The sequence below is a fragment of the Plectrocnemia conspersa genome, unplaced genomic scaffold (genome assembly GCF_051122295.1).
Source record: "Plectrocnemia conspersa isolate PC_06_02 unplaced genomic scaffold, ASM5112229v1 ptg000012l, whole genome shotgun sequence".
In the NCBI taxonomy this organism is placed as follows: domain Eukaryota; kingdom Metazoa; phylum Arthropoda; class Insecta; order Trichoptera; family Polycentropodidae; genus Plectrocnemia; species Plectrocnemia conspersa.
Window position 1 is genome coordinate 15,056,584 of NW_028277176.1, and position 14,153 is coordinate 15,070,736.

The following is a 14,153-nucleotide window of genomic DNA, read 5'->3' on the forward strand; positions in this document are numbered from 1 at the left end:
GTATTTTTCAGTCTGACTTGACAGCGCGGCCTTGATGTCACTAAGTAAATCAGACAGTATTTATTAAACGCTTTATTTATATCGAGGATTTTAGACAACGCACTCTTTCTTACGATTTGTGCTGCAAAAATAATTAGCATGACTAATTATAATGTATGACATGGCTCGTAATACAGACAGTAATAAATTTTGATGACTTTTCATCATATAATATATGTATTTATTTTCAAAATTGTATTGTGAGTACTTTCATAATTACAATATCTAGTCATATCTATTTTTTTCATTATTTATAAACATAGAAGCGATACTAAAAAAATATAAACCAATGTCACTGTAACAATAACTGTATTAATTTATTAACCATATTTAAAGTCTCTTTATGTATACTAATTAATGTATTTTTAAAGTATTGCTTCACTTCTATTGTAGATTAAATTAAATTAAATTGTTTTATTTTTTTCTATAAAATAAACACTATGAGCTATCAACGGTATCCAAATTGTATCTAAAACCGTTATGCACAGTTAATAAATCATTTTGATTGGTGCAGTTAGCGTGTTAGAGATAAATCATAATATCTAGTTTCGTAATAAAGAAAACCGACGATACGTGCCAAATATCCGAGAAAAATTATAAAATTTTTCATCAATGACTTAACATATATAAAGCAACATCAATGAAAATCCGAGAAAGACAGCAGCTTGTAAAAATATTTTTGTTTTCTTATATCTTCGTTAGTTTTACACAGATACTGAAATATTAATAATAAACATAGTATAATTTTAGCTAAATATTTGTTGACTCATCTTTACAAACATAGTTTATTTTCAAAATTAATATGATGTTTCAATTGTTTTATAAGATATATATTTTATTTTTTGTGACATTTATTTATTTTTATGTAGTAATGCATTAATTAGTATAATATTATTTATATCGATAGTAAGTTTAGTGCAATATATAAGCAGTGTTTTATATCTACATATATATGTATTATAGTTGAAGGTCGTACTACTTTAACTGTGGGTGACTTCGCATCCAGTAAGATGCAGGTGAAAACTAGTGAGAATTTTATTTGATTATGTAACATATATTGCGGTATTATGTAACATAGCGAGTATCGTTATCCTCAGAGCAGTGGTGGAGAATCTGGCGCAGGGATGTTGTCCTGCTTGGTGTGGCAGTGACAGTATTGTGCAGGTTGATCCCTCTCTGTTGCGGTGCTCGTATAGTAGAGTCCCTCTTAGGATGTGAGCGTCTATAACCGTATGTTGTCTGTGGCTGGTTAGGCATCTGCTAGTCTCTTTGAGTGTCTACTTGAATCTGCTTTCTCCATAATGAAGTCCAGGCTTAACTATTCAGGGTACTGCATAGCAATCATCCAGCCAATCGTTGCACTCGCTTCTTAGAATAACGAAATTATTATACGCCTTTAAAAATTGACATTTGCTTGATGGATATCTCCAAAGTCAAATTGTGCAACGGGAATGTTGTAATCTTACGGTACTATTTGTCTTCCGATGATATATTGTTTACCGTGACGAGAAATATTTATTCAATGCACCGGAGATAATTGCAGCTTGGTATTCATGGAAATATTTTTTATTTTTTCTTGTCGTAGCGAGGACCTTTGTGATTCCACTACTGTCTTGCTTATCCTTATTGATGAACAATAAAAAACGGTGTTCAAAAAGAGCTCGTATTTTAAAAATATTTTTAATTTAAATATAAATAGAAATTAATGAAAAAATACATTTTTGTGCACAGGCGTATTATTGATTTAATTAGTACTCGTAGACAATACAATAAAGGATCAGTGTATAAAGTATTCTTAAAAGTACCTGAATGTAAGGAAGATTGTTTGAAACACAAAATATGGATAAATAGATAGACGTATGAATGAATGTCGGCAATTTAAGTTGAAATTTGACCCGCTTGTTAATTATATTACATTAAAAATAAGATATGATGATGACAATAATTATTATATTTTTAAAAATGTTTTAACTGTTGAATTCTTTAATTATTTCGCAAAACTCGCAAGCATATCATAACATAAATTTATCAATAAAACATTTAGCGACTTTTATTGACTAAACTACATTTAAAGATACTAAACAGATTATGACAATTAGGTATAGTTGTAATTAGTGTTTCTTCTCGAGAATTTCTCGAGAAAAATATAAAATCAACAATTCTCATTTCGCGAGAAATTTTATAAAGTATTTTTTGTTACATAAAATTAAATTTGTACGTATATTTTTAAAAGGTTTACAACCATTGCCATTTTTATAACGCTGCATAATTAAAAACGGGTTCATGCCTAATATGCATACTTTTTGGAAGGTTTTGATACAAAAAAATGTTTACAAATTTTTAATACTCAAACTCGCCTTATTTTTGTTTAAGTAATAAAAAAAGATTCAGATAGGAAACCTTTCCGAAGGTGTTCGTGCCGGATCAAAAATATTCGAATGACCAACGATTTTTTCGCACTTTTCTACTACTCTAACCGGCCGGCGGCTTTATCTTTGCTTTGGTGATCTAAAAACCCGCTCCGATAAAATATATAATACGCATGGAAATCGTCAGAATTTAAAATGATTTAAAGCTATTTTTCTTTTTCGGTAATCATGCAAGCGGTACTCAGATTATTATTTCATTTTTTTATTAGCAATTAAATAAAAAAATAATATGTTAATGTCAATACCGTAATACCGGTTTTGACTGGTTTGTCTCTCGATAATATGTATTATGTTCATTTAATCCATCTATTGTCACATACGGTCTGCATGGAAAAGACCTCGGTGAATCGTAAAGCTGATAAATGGATTTAGGAATAGAAATATTTTTGAGCATACATTATTTTATCAACATTTCTCTATTGTTAAATGTTCTTCTGGTAGCCAAACTGATAAGATAGAATTAGCTGCCTGTCCTTTAATATTGGTTTGAGGAATTTAGGTGTATATTTCAGTTTCACAACTATCTTATAAACACTTTTTTGTCTAGATTCACAGTAATGTATTTAAGTTATGAGTATTAGAAAAATATTATTTAAAAATTGCTAAGTACGCAAATCTATGCTTCTAACCAACCCTGGTCTTTATATTGTAATTAAGTTGTTATGTCCAAAATGTTCTAAATTAAAACAAAGCTGTCACGCTAGATGATCGTGTTTAAAGAGTTATGAAAGAAATTCGCGTCACGGTGACGACCGTTAAATTATTATGATTGGTCGCCAGAACGTCGTTGTTCATTAGAATAAATTATTTGGAAGTCGACGTCGTAATCAGTTGTCAAAAAGTTCGCGCCCGGTCCAAGAACGATGCGTTACAGTCATGACTAATGCCCGCGGTGAACTTGTGTATTTTTGGATAACGCTCAACATTTGTTATGGTCACTGAGGGTGTCCGATGTTGTGGAAAATATGACAATTTTTCCCACGGAACGCCCACCTCGACATCACGTCCAATCCTACGCTTTTAACCAAAATCTATTCCCCCCTCCTTTCAAAAGAAAATCACATCACCTGCTGTTTTTCACACGTCGGCGGCGATATCGCAAATTTTAACGCAAGCCAAGAATGCCAACTTTACAAGATCATAATATTTACCTTGCTAAAACTCTCCTTGGCGTTCGCTAGCAATTGGGCGTAGGTTTTTTACAGCATTAACTGCCGTAAAAAACGTTAGATGTTACTAATTTAAAAAAATTAAACGTTTTGTCGCCACATCAAAAATCAACTGCACGTTAAAAATGGGTTCTGGGGTATTTTAATTTGGTTAATTGGTTATAAAATATATTTATATTCTATCTGGAATGTGGAGCTGGTGTGAAGTTTTCTTTCGTCAATAATCGTTAGCAGAAAATAAAAAACTTATTTTGGTAAATTCGCTCTGTCAGAAGTTTTAAAACCGGTGTAGACCCAATAATTCAATATCATAACGACAGAAATCTTGTATGTAATATATATTAAAGTCGTTTCACAGCTCCAGCTCATTTTTGGCGATTAAATATGACTAGTCCTAAATATGACAATTGAAATGGAAAGGCTCAGACTTTAATGCTGTCAGCCTAAATGTTTAGGTTCGTACTCTTTTTAGTCAATTTAGCGTTAAATTTTCGTGGTGGTGTGCTCAGAGCAGAACTCTCGTATATTTTCAAGTAGGAAGTAAGAAGTCATACGATGTGTTTAAAATTAAATAAAAAGTGATTTTTATACTGCGGAGTTTCGTTGTGTAGATTATCTGAGAAATGAGATGAAATTTAATCCACCCATATAGTATCTTTTTGACATATAAGTGATTTAGGTGACATTTGAATCTCGTTCTTATTTTAAGGTTTAGTAACCCTAAAGGGTGTGACTTAGCAGCCAGAAAGAGGTCGGTGGAAACTGGTAATAAAAATTTATTTGTTAAAACTACACATATTGCTACGATTAGCGAGATCATTTTTCTCCGAGCGGTAGTGGAGAATCTGACGGAGGGATGATGTCGGTGGAAGATCCTCAGAGGTTTTGTAGGTGGCAGCGACAATCTGGACTCGAGCCGAATTTTCTTGTTGTTTTCCGCGGGTGGGCCGTGTCTGCGACTGTGTGCAAGTGTCTGCCATCTCCTTATTGGAGACCAGCCTTAAGTATTCAGGGCCGAACATCTTGCTGACGAATCACAATCATGTAGCGATCATCCAGCCAATCGTCGCACTCGCTTTTTAGAACAGCAAAATATGTATACGCCCTTAGAAAGTGACATTTGCTTGATGGACATCTCCGAGTTCGAATTGAACAACGGGAATATTGAAGCCTTACGATGGTTTTTGTCTTCCAGTGATATATTGTGTCAAAAAAATATTCATTCAATGCACAGTAGAATCCTTACGTGTTATTTATGTGAAGCCCTTTTTTCTAGTCGTAACGAGGGTCTTTGTGTGGTCCTATCATTTAAATTATTGTCTATTTATCCTTATTGAAGAATGATCAATTTTGATCACAGTCACTAACGCGAGTTTTAGGAATAAGATCCCCCACATTATCTTATAATACTGTTCTAGAGCTGTAAATGTTTTCGTATTAATGTGTGCGTAAAATTGGCAACAGTGGTTTTGCTACCTTCTTATCAAAATAATTTTGGCTGGCTTTTCAAATTTTTTTGTGAAAATGTCAATGATTTTTAATCTACTTCTTGACATATCATGAGTGATTTGCATCTCAACATTTCAATCTCGTTATTATATTATAATACTGCTCCATCAATGTATGTGCTTGCTTCTAAATTGGTGCGTAAAATCGGCCACATTGTTTTGCTACCTGTTTAGCAAAATGGTTTTTGCTGGCTTTATTTAAAGTTAAGCAAAAAAAGCAACATTTGCAGCTGAAACAGTATAAATGAACACCATTCAATATTTTTTTTAATATGTATTTTTTGTTTTTTGAACTGTGCTATACAATAAATCCCATTTAAAATGATAATTGTGCCGAAAGGGAAATTTTAATGTCATATCGCTAGCTTATTTCCCTCACAATTATTTTTTTGCGATCCGCTAAAAAAATAGTAGGAACAAAAATGTGTCAGTTTTAGGACTTTTTATAAATTAATTAGAACGTGACATTATGGAGTGGTCAGAGTGGTTTTACATCTCATTATCAAACTGCCATTTGATTTGAAATATTATAATATAATATAAAATAGCATGGCCTCAGTACGATCGTCTATTCGTTATCTTTTTTTGTAATCGGAAAGCGACCACAATGGTTTAGCTTACAAAGTGCCACCCGGGAAGCTTGCTCATTATTTATTTATTACGTTATAGGCGGAGCTTGACAGTACGATCACTAGTGTAAATAATACTATTTTCCCTTTTTTCAAGCTGCTCATAGTAAACATTCTGCAAAGACTCGACTATTTGTTGATCAGAGACCAGAGGTACTCACACCTTTCGTTAGGCAGAACATCGTCACTGCTATGATTATGTCGTAGATTCGTTGGACACTATTGAACCACAGATTATTCTGTGTTTAATTAATAATTGTACAATAAAACTATGTATATATCAAACAGTTCTTTCGGCGTCTAACTGGTTAAATTAGTCATACCGTTTAGTATTAAATAATATTTAAAAAATATTCTACCAAACTGCTTAAATTAATAAAATTACAAAAACAAATCTAGTGCCCTATAAATAGTCGAGCGATTTTGAACAAATATTTTCTCGGATGACATTGAAGAGATCTAAGTGTCCAAAAAAATCTCGGATGCTCACAGCGCCAACTTGAATCCCAAAGTTAAGTAGTTTGGGTTATGACTTAAGAGATTTATGCCCGCGCTGTGTATTTGTCACCGACTACTAATTTTCCTACAAGAAAATCGTAACGATCGCGCCGCGCATTTAATGAATGCTATAACAGATAAAAATGTCAAAAACATACTATTTGTTGTGGACACACTATTTTTTTAAAGTATCAAACAGATTAGAACAAAACATTTTGTTTTGCTTTGTTTTTTTATTCTCACGCGCCAATCTATTTGCAAAAACCGTGTTTAGGAATTCCCACTATTATAAAACAATTAATGTCAAAGTGTTTGACGTCACGAGTGACATACTTTTGTACCAAATAAATATAAACTAATGACAGGGGTGATTCTAAAATTGAGTAGTATGCATTGACGTAGGGGACAAATGGGAAGCGATTCTCATTTAATTTGTTTAATAAAAAAAAATGGAATTACACATTAAATAAATGTGATTCACGTGGCTGTGCAGAATAAAATTTCACCATTTATTTCTAGCAAACATAGAACCACTTTCTCACATAAAAAAAAATAATTTTAAATATAAAATATGTATTTTAACTTTAGCATACAATTGGAAAGTAAAACAGTGTCTCAATACTTTTAAGCAACATCTTAAAATTGTAACAAATTAAACGTTTATTATTGTACACTATGAGGCTTCTAAGAAATTAGGTGCAAACTCAATTTGGTTTTTATTTTTTTTATCTCATAAATCCCCAGACCTCGAAGAGAAAAATAGTAAAAATTCGATTCCAGAATATAACTTATGTTTATAAAATTAGCTTGCACTCAGTTCTAGTGCGCATGCGCGACTAATTCAATTCCTGATAAGCAATTCATGGTGCATGCGTATCGACTGCGCAGGACATCCAGCCCGCCCGCGCTGCAGTCGGCTTTAGCCGCTCCCTCGGTATGGTTGTCTGTAGCCGATTGATGATTGTGATATTTATGTGATAAGAATATGATTTATTTATATATTTTTATTTTAATTACTGCATATTTAATATTTCTTTTAGAATATCTCAATAAGATTTATTTAAAAAATACTTATCTCCCGTATAGATATTTATTTATTCCTACTCATCTTAAACGTTAATTAAATTTAAGTTGTAATATGCGAATATTATAGAGTAAAAAAAACGTCAATACTACATAACATTATTCCACTTTAATATCCTACTTAAGTCAATCCTCTACAATAACCATAATTTATTATCTGCTTTTGCTTTCAATAAATACGGGCATCGTCGTTTTCGTAGTTCTAAGCCATGGGGATATAATTTTCAACAAATACAATGTATGGATTTTTTGAAAACCGTTGAAGGTGGTATAACATTTGTTTATTTAACGGACCGTTTAGAGTTTGAACAAGCTACCGATTTAGCAACCTAGCAATTGTTATTTTGCATTCCGTTTGTTTACATATTTTACTTTCTGCTTTTGTCAATGTAATGCAATAGCATATTTATTTGTAAAGGTTCTGAAAAATTATTGTAATGCATTTAGGAATGCTAATCCTTCGGAATTGATCAGAGTCACGCACACTTATCAGCGGGTCGTAAGACTAATGGAATTTTATTTATTGCGCTTTTAACACGTAATATGTGACGCTTTTGTTACTTTCAATGAGTCAATCTCCTTAATGACTTTTTTTAATAATGTATTAAAAATATAATTAGAAGCACATAAATGCATTCTAGGTAAACATGAAGTATTGCAAGTATGACGATTGTTCAAGACTCACGAGGAGATAATAAAATTATTTCCGTACTACTCTTGAATAGGTTTTATTAGTATCAAAGTTCTGAGATTTATATTGAATAAATACTACTTTTTACTTAGTATGATATTGAAAATAAATCCAAAAATACCGGGATACAGGTATTTGAGGTATTTGAGAAATTGAGTTTATCTGCATTACTGAAAAGCACTTAGAAATAATTAAATAATTAAAAATAATTAAATTTAAAAACCATAATTTGATACAATTTTTTTTTTCTAAATTGGTATTTACTTATGGTATTTTGCGTTAGCCAAGAAATTAATAAAACACCATATAAAAAAAAACAATTTATATTGTTAAAGTCTTTTAAACGGTTAAAACTTCATTTGAAAAAGGTGGTGGAACGCCGTTCCAGTACGTTCTACGACTATAGAATCACTGAATATACATAACAAATCATTTAAACCACTCTTTCTAATAAAATTTGAAAGTCTGATCAACTTATGAAGTTTTTTCTAATTGTTGTATTTATATTATTAAATAAAAAAACTTTGGAAACATATTAATTATATTGTTTCACATATTTATTAAATAAAAATATTTCATGGTAAAGCACAGATACATTGTCCAGTTTCTTTAATACAGTGTCCAAATCCCATTCCATGTAACTTCAAACAGTACTTATTGCAATCAACAGCACATCCTAAAACTATTATTATATTAATACACATAAATTAAACTTTAAATATTGAATAATATCAATACTAACCTTGTTTAGGTAGTTTTTGTTCAACATAAGTTGGTGACCCCATTGCCACAACGGTCAAAGTCAGAAAAACGAAGTAAAATAAAAATTTCATGATTCTATACAGAATGTTCTGCTAGTTTCTAAGAATGGTTGTCGACTGACGTAAACTAATTCAAGTGATTCAATACGCGTATATTTGATGGCAATTATCTATTTTTTTATTTTGTTAGAAATTCCAGTGGCGCACCATAACACTATGACATGAGTACAGAAAGTCTGCAAACTTTAAAATCAGTATTTAACGATTATTATTATATGTATGTATATAATTATATACATGGTATATCTCGTCTTTAAACGATAAATATAACAAAATTTTATAATATTCATTGTGTTGCTTATGGACACATTGTATAAATCCGAATATCTTTATATGAAACCTCGCACAATATTTGCAGCAGTTATAAATAATGCTGCATGCTAAGCTTGATACATAATTATGTATCGCATTAATAGTTTATGATTAGTTTTGTTTCTGATTCGGTAGTCTTTTTAACAATTTTCGATAATATCTTATCAAAACTTGTTAAGAACAAGTCACGAAAGCAAATAAAAATTAAAACTTTATTGCTATATTTTTATATTATAAATTAGTTATCAATTGACCTGAAAAAACAGATAGAGGTCTGCAAAGATTATTTACTTAACGATGTTTATTTAATTTTATCAACAAATTTAACAAAATTTCCGGAAATTAATCTTTCAGATAACAACGCTAGTTGACCCATTTAACCTATACTTTAATGTAAAAATATTAGTTTTAAAATAATGTATTATAAGAGACCCAAGAATCGTGAGATTTAGGGATTTAAAGTATCATAAATCACAAATCCTGTATACACGTGCTCAGATATTCAAAACATGTTTAATTTTTACATGGCGCATTTAAATGTTATTTAAATATGTATATAAAATTGAGTTTATCAGGAAAAAAAGTCTTATGTGGTATACACATTTATTAAATTCACAGATTATTAATTATGTGTCCTGCCATTAATTATACTGTCAATATTTAATCTTGGCTTTTCACAAGTGACCACTGATCGAACGATTGATGTTAGAATACCACTCGGCTGCCAAAGTCTGAACTTTGAGGATGCCTTCCTGAAAGTTTTGGCTTAACCAGACTAAATTTCCGTGTTACTGATTTGGTCTGTCTTGTTGAGTTGAATTGCACTAGTAAATTCTACTGTTGGACTTAATGTCTGAACTGTACTGGTGGGCTAAAACGAATGGGTTAATAGTTTACTCTTACTTCTTGCACATGACCTACATCTGGAACATCTCCCACTGCCCATGCAATGTGTACTGCGTTGCTTTTTAAAGTGCACGTTTGTCACTGAAAACTTTGCACGTTTACTTTTTTAGTTTAGAAAGATCACATTAGATTATATCGTTTTATTACAATACCATTAGATCGTTTTATTACAAATTTCACCCTGTCTCGATTTACGCGATATTTTCTGGAACATATCTACCGCATAAATCAAAGGATGAGTGTATGTTGAATTCTATCGTAGATCAGTACAAAAATATTATAGTTTTGTGTATGCGGTTTTAAAATTTGTTATTTAATTGCGTTGGATACCTTTGTTAAAATATATTTATAATACTAAGCCACATTTATGTGAATAAATCTAGTACCATTATTTTATTTATTTATTATAAATCTAAGCACCATGACTCATTAGTTTTGTGCTAAAAAATGCTCCTCTGAGGTCTATCTTTGCTCGTCTCTAGTCACATGACTGTCTCTGGGCAGTATTTATCAATACTTATATGGACTTTTAATATAAGAGGGCTAATCAAAGTATTTTCAAACCGAATTTTGGTCAATAGGAGAGTGCAAAAAAAATATCAATTCTCAGAAGGCAAAAATTTACGTCAAAACTAATAAAATTGTGTCGGCACCGTCGCAGTGAAAACGCTCGATAACGAGCGTTCTTACTGTGACGGCGACGGCACGATTTTATTGCTTTTGCCGTGGATTTTTGACTTTTGAGAAGGGATAATTGTTTTTTGCGTTCTCTTTTTCGTCGAAATTTCGTTTAGATGTGCTTTATTCGATTCTCACTCGTAATATTGTTATAAAAAGTCGAAATAGAAACGCTTCATAATCGAGCGTTTTTACCGCGATGACACGATTTTATTGCTTTTGACTTGGACTGAAAATTCACTATATGGCAACACTGAGCAGCAAAGCAAGCGCGACTAATTATCAGATATATATTTTTAATATTTTTTAATGCCCAATTAAAATATTTCGCATAAAATATGTCGCAACGGTGGCTAATTTTTATATTTATTTGTAGCTATGCTACGAAAGGGTTAACTCATACCTATTATTATTTATTTAAGAAATTATATTACGATGTTAAAAAATATACAAAATGCCATTTATGTCATGAGACCTGGAATCATTATTTTTCCAGGGCCCGGGTTCGCTCTCGGCGGCCTACTAATGTCAAGTAATCGAGAATATTATATTTTTATACAAGGTTTAAAATAAAATGGAAAACTGATAATGCGATAAAAATTCAAACTCTCATCTTCAAAATGTGCTGGTTTCGATAATCCGTCGATGCTGAGCATTTTACAGCTGCACTAGAGAGTCGCGATTGCGTCCCTTATTCTTAACCGTTGCGGCCGGGATGTCAGCGTTTAGGAAAGCTCCGTACAGTTTCTCAGCAAGTTTGCGGGACACAAAGATGTTTTAGTTAAAATAGTATTAATATATATAATTATACATTCATTTTTAATATATACAATACAGACAAGTATGTAAAATTGTAAAGATGTTATCATTAACATCACTAAAATCACAATAAAACAATTTTGCTACAATTATCCATTCTTACTGATTAAATTATGATTTTTAAATTTGTTCAAAAAATTCCTATCGTTCTTCGCTGATTACCCGACCGTCACTCATACACTTTTTTATTATTTATTTTTAACGCCTCGTTTGAATATTTCTGTGCTTCTGTATGCGTCACCGTAAACGAAATAATTTATTCATCCGTATTTTTCACAGGTAGTAAAAATATTTCGGCGCTAACTATACACACACGCGTTTTTTTGTTTTGGCAACATTCGCTTCGTTATCTGCGCAGAAATCGTAAAAATTGAGAGGGACGTGTAATTAAGACCCATCAGTGTAGCAACATTCAATGTGACACCTGTGCTAGTAAAAATACATTTGAGAAAATAAGGAAAGTTCAGGGCACGGGTGATTCATTACAAATTCCGCACATATTTAGATGTATTTGAAGGTTCGATGGAAATGTTGTAAGCTTTTTCAATATATTTATTGGGGGGAATCGATACGCATTTTTTCCACTGTCAACACTTACTGCTCACATAATGGAGATAAATATTTAAAGAGCAACACTGATATCTTTGTTGAATAGGTAAAATAATTAAATAGCCATTATCAAAAATATTTTGTATCAGACTTGCTGTTTTGGCACCTATAAAATATACGCATTCTGCTTTCAGAACAAAGAATGTATCAAATTAGCAGACCGGAAATGTGTTACCAATCGAAGGACGAAGTGCACAAAGGGTAATAAAATGTGTTCCAATTTAGCTCAGAAACGAACCGAAGTAGCTCCATCGGATATGTGCGATGCTTCAGTAGTGAGTCAGGGAATGGCATCCGTTTGCGTACGGTGTCGGTTTGCTATATTTGCACTGCGAATGCGATTCGTTTGACCCAACGTACCGGGTAGTCAGAATCCTTTGTTCCTTGACAGGAGTCAATGGATTATTCAGCTGCCAGCGCGTTCCTAATTAGACGATTCATTTTTTTGTAGAACGCGTGGGATTATAGTTGTGAGAAAAAAGCGTTCGCCATTCATGCGAAGGTAGGACGTAGGGTAATCAAAAGTATCGTAAAAATATTACAATTAAAAATCGCATACTTATTGATAGTTCATACTATTAGTAAAGACTGACTGAAACTATGTAGTGACTTCTGTAATATATAAACTGCATATACATAATAATAAAATATGTAGCATAAAAATGATATGTATTAAGTGGCCTTTTTTTCTTTTTGGACTCTTTTGAATTGGATTATGATGTTGAAAAAATATTTACACATCTTTTTTTGTTCGAGTTCAATTTGAAACACAATCGGTGCAGGTCATGAGAAATATCAATTTGGGATTTGGGGAGAGTACAATTAGTCAGAGAAATTTCTTAATGGCGATATTAATCTTTAATATAAGCTCCGTGGAAGACCTTGATCTAATGAAAAAATTTAATACAACGCTGTTCAAACTAATCCACAAACAACTGTTCGGACATTCGTAGCAGACTAAGCGATTTTTCTTGTGAACGTTTCATGACATCTGGATTAGGGTTGTCATTTGTTAAAATAATGAGACTTCTCAAAAACAAAAAAATCGTGTTTGAGTTAAAATGAAATTCTGTCTTATTATTTTATATAAACAACGTACAATGAAAATACAAGAATGTTCTTTAAAAAAATTATATCATAGAATTTTCTGGCAACGCTAACATCCAATTAAAACATATTTGATTTTACAAAAAAAAATTTCGTCTGTGGTGCATTTTTTAAATGTAGCAACATTGAGGATATATAACCTAGGCAATAAAAAAACAATGACGATTTTTAACATGAAGAGGGATTGTAATTTTACATATTGATTTACAAACCCGCTAAGTTTTACCCAACCCTGGAAAATGCTGGAATGACGTCCCTAATCAAAAAGTATGTAAAATAATAAATTAAACATTTTTATTTTGCCGTCCTTGCATGAAATTCACATAGAATTGTGTTATGCATATTTTATACAATTTAAAAAATTAACGATTGTGAAGGTAATTAATTATATATTATTAATAATTATTAAGCTATTAATTATTTTTAAATTAAATATTATTTTACAAGCAATTATTTGATTTTTTTGCACAAACTGATTACATAAATTATTATATGTTAAAACCGACAAAAACAATTACGAATACATTCGAATATTTGAATACTTTATCCATTTTTATTTAATATTTAAATATTTGAAAACTACGAATAATTGACATGTTATATTAATCATATTATTGTTGAATAACACTAATATGGTTGCCATAGGAAACGTATAAAAATGACAAATAAGTACCCTATGAACTGATCGAAAGGCAAACACAGAAAGTTTCAAATTTTTTTTCTTAGTTTTTGACGTGGATTTTTGACTTCTGAGAAGTGATAATTGTTTTTTGCGCTCTTCTATTGACCAAAATTCGGTTTTGATGTACTTCTTATAGATTATAATATGCCATCGTTTCTATCGTAGTATGAATG

General features: G+C 31.3%; 1 long non-coding RNA gene across 1 annotated transcript; it reads left to right on the forward strand.

Annotated features, from left to right (window-relative positions):
* Positions 1-11,936: 11,936 nt before the first annotated feature.
* Positions 11,937-13,388, forward strand: LOC148228351 (uncharacterized). The gene is made up of 2 exons (XR_015811633.1): positions 11,937-12,237; positions 12,326-13,388. It is a non-coding gene; the product is annotated as an uncharacterized LOC148228351 (long non-coding RNA).
* Positions 13,389-14,153: the final 765 nt, after the last annotated feature.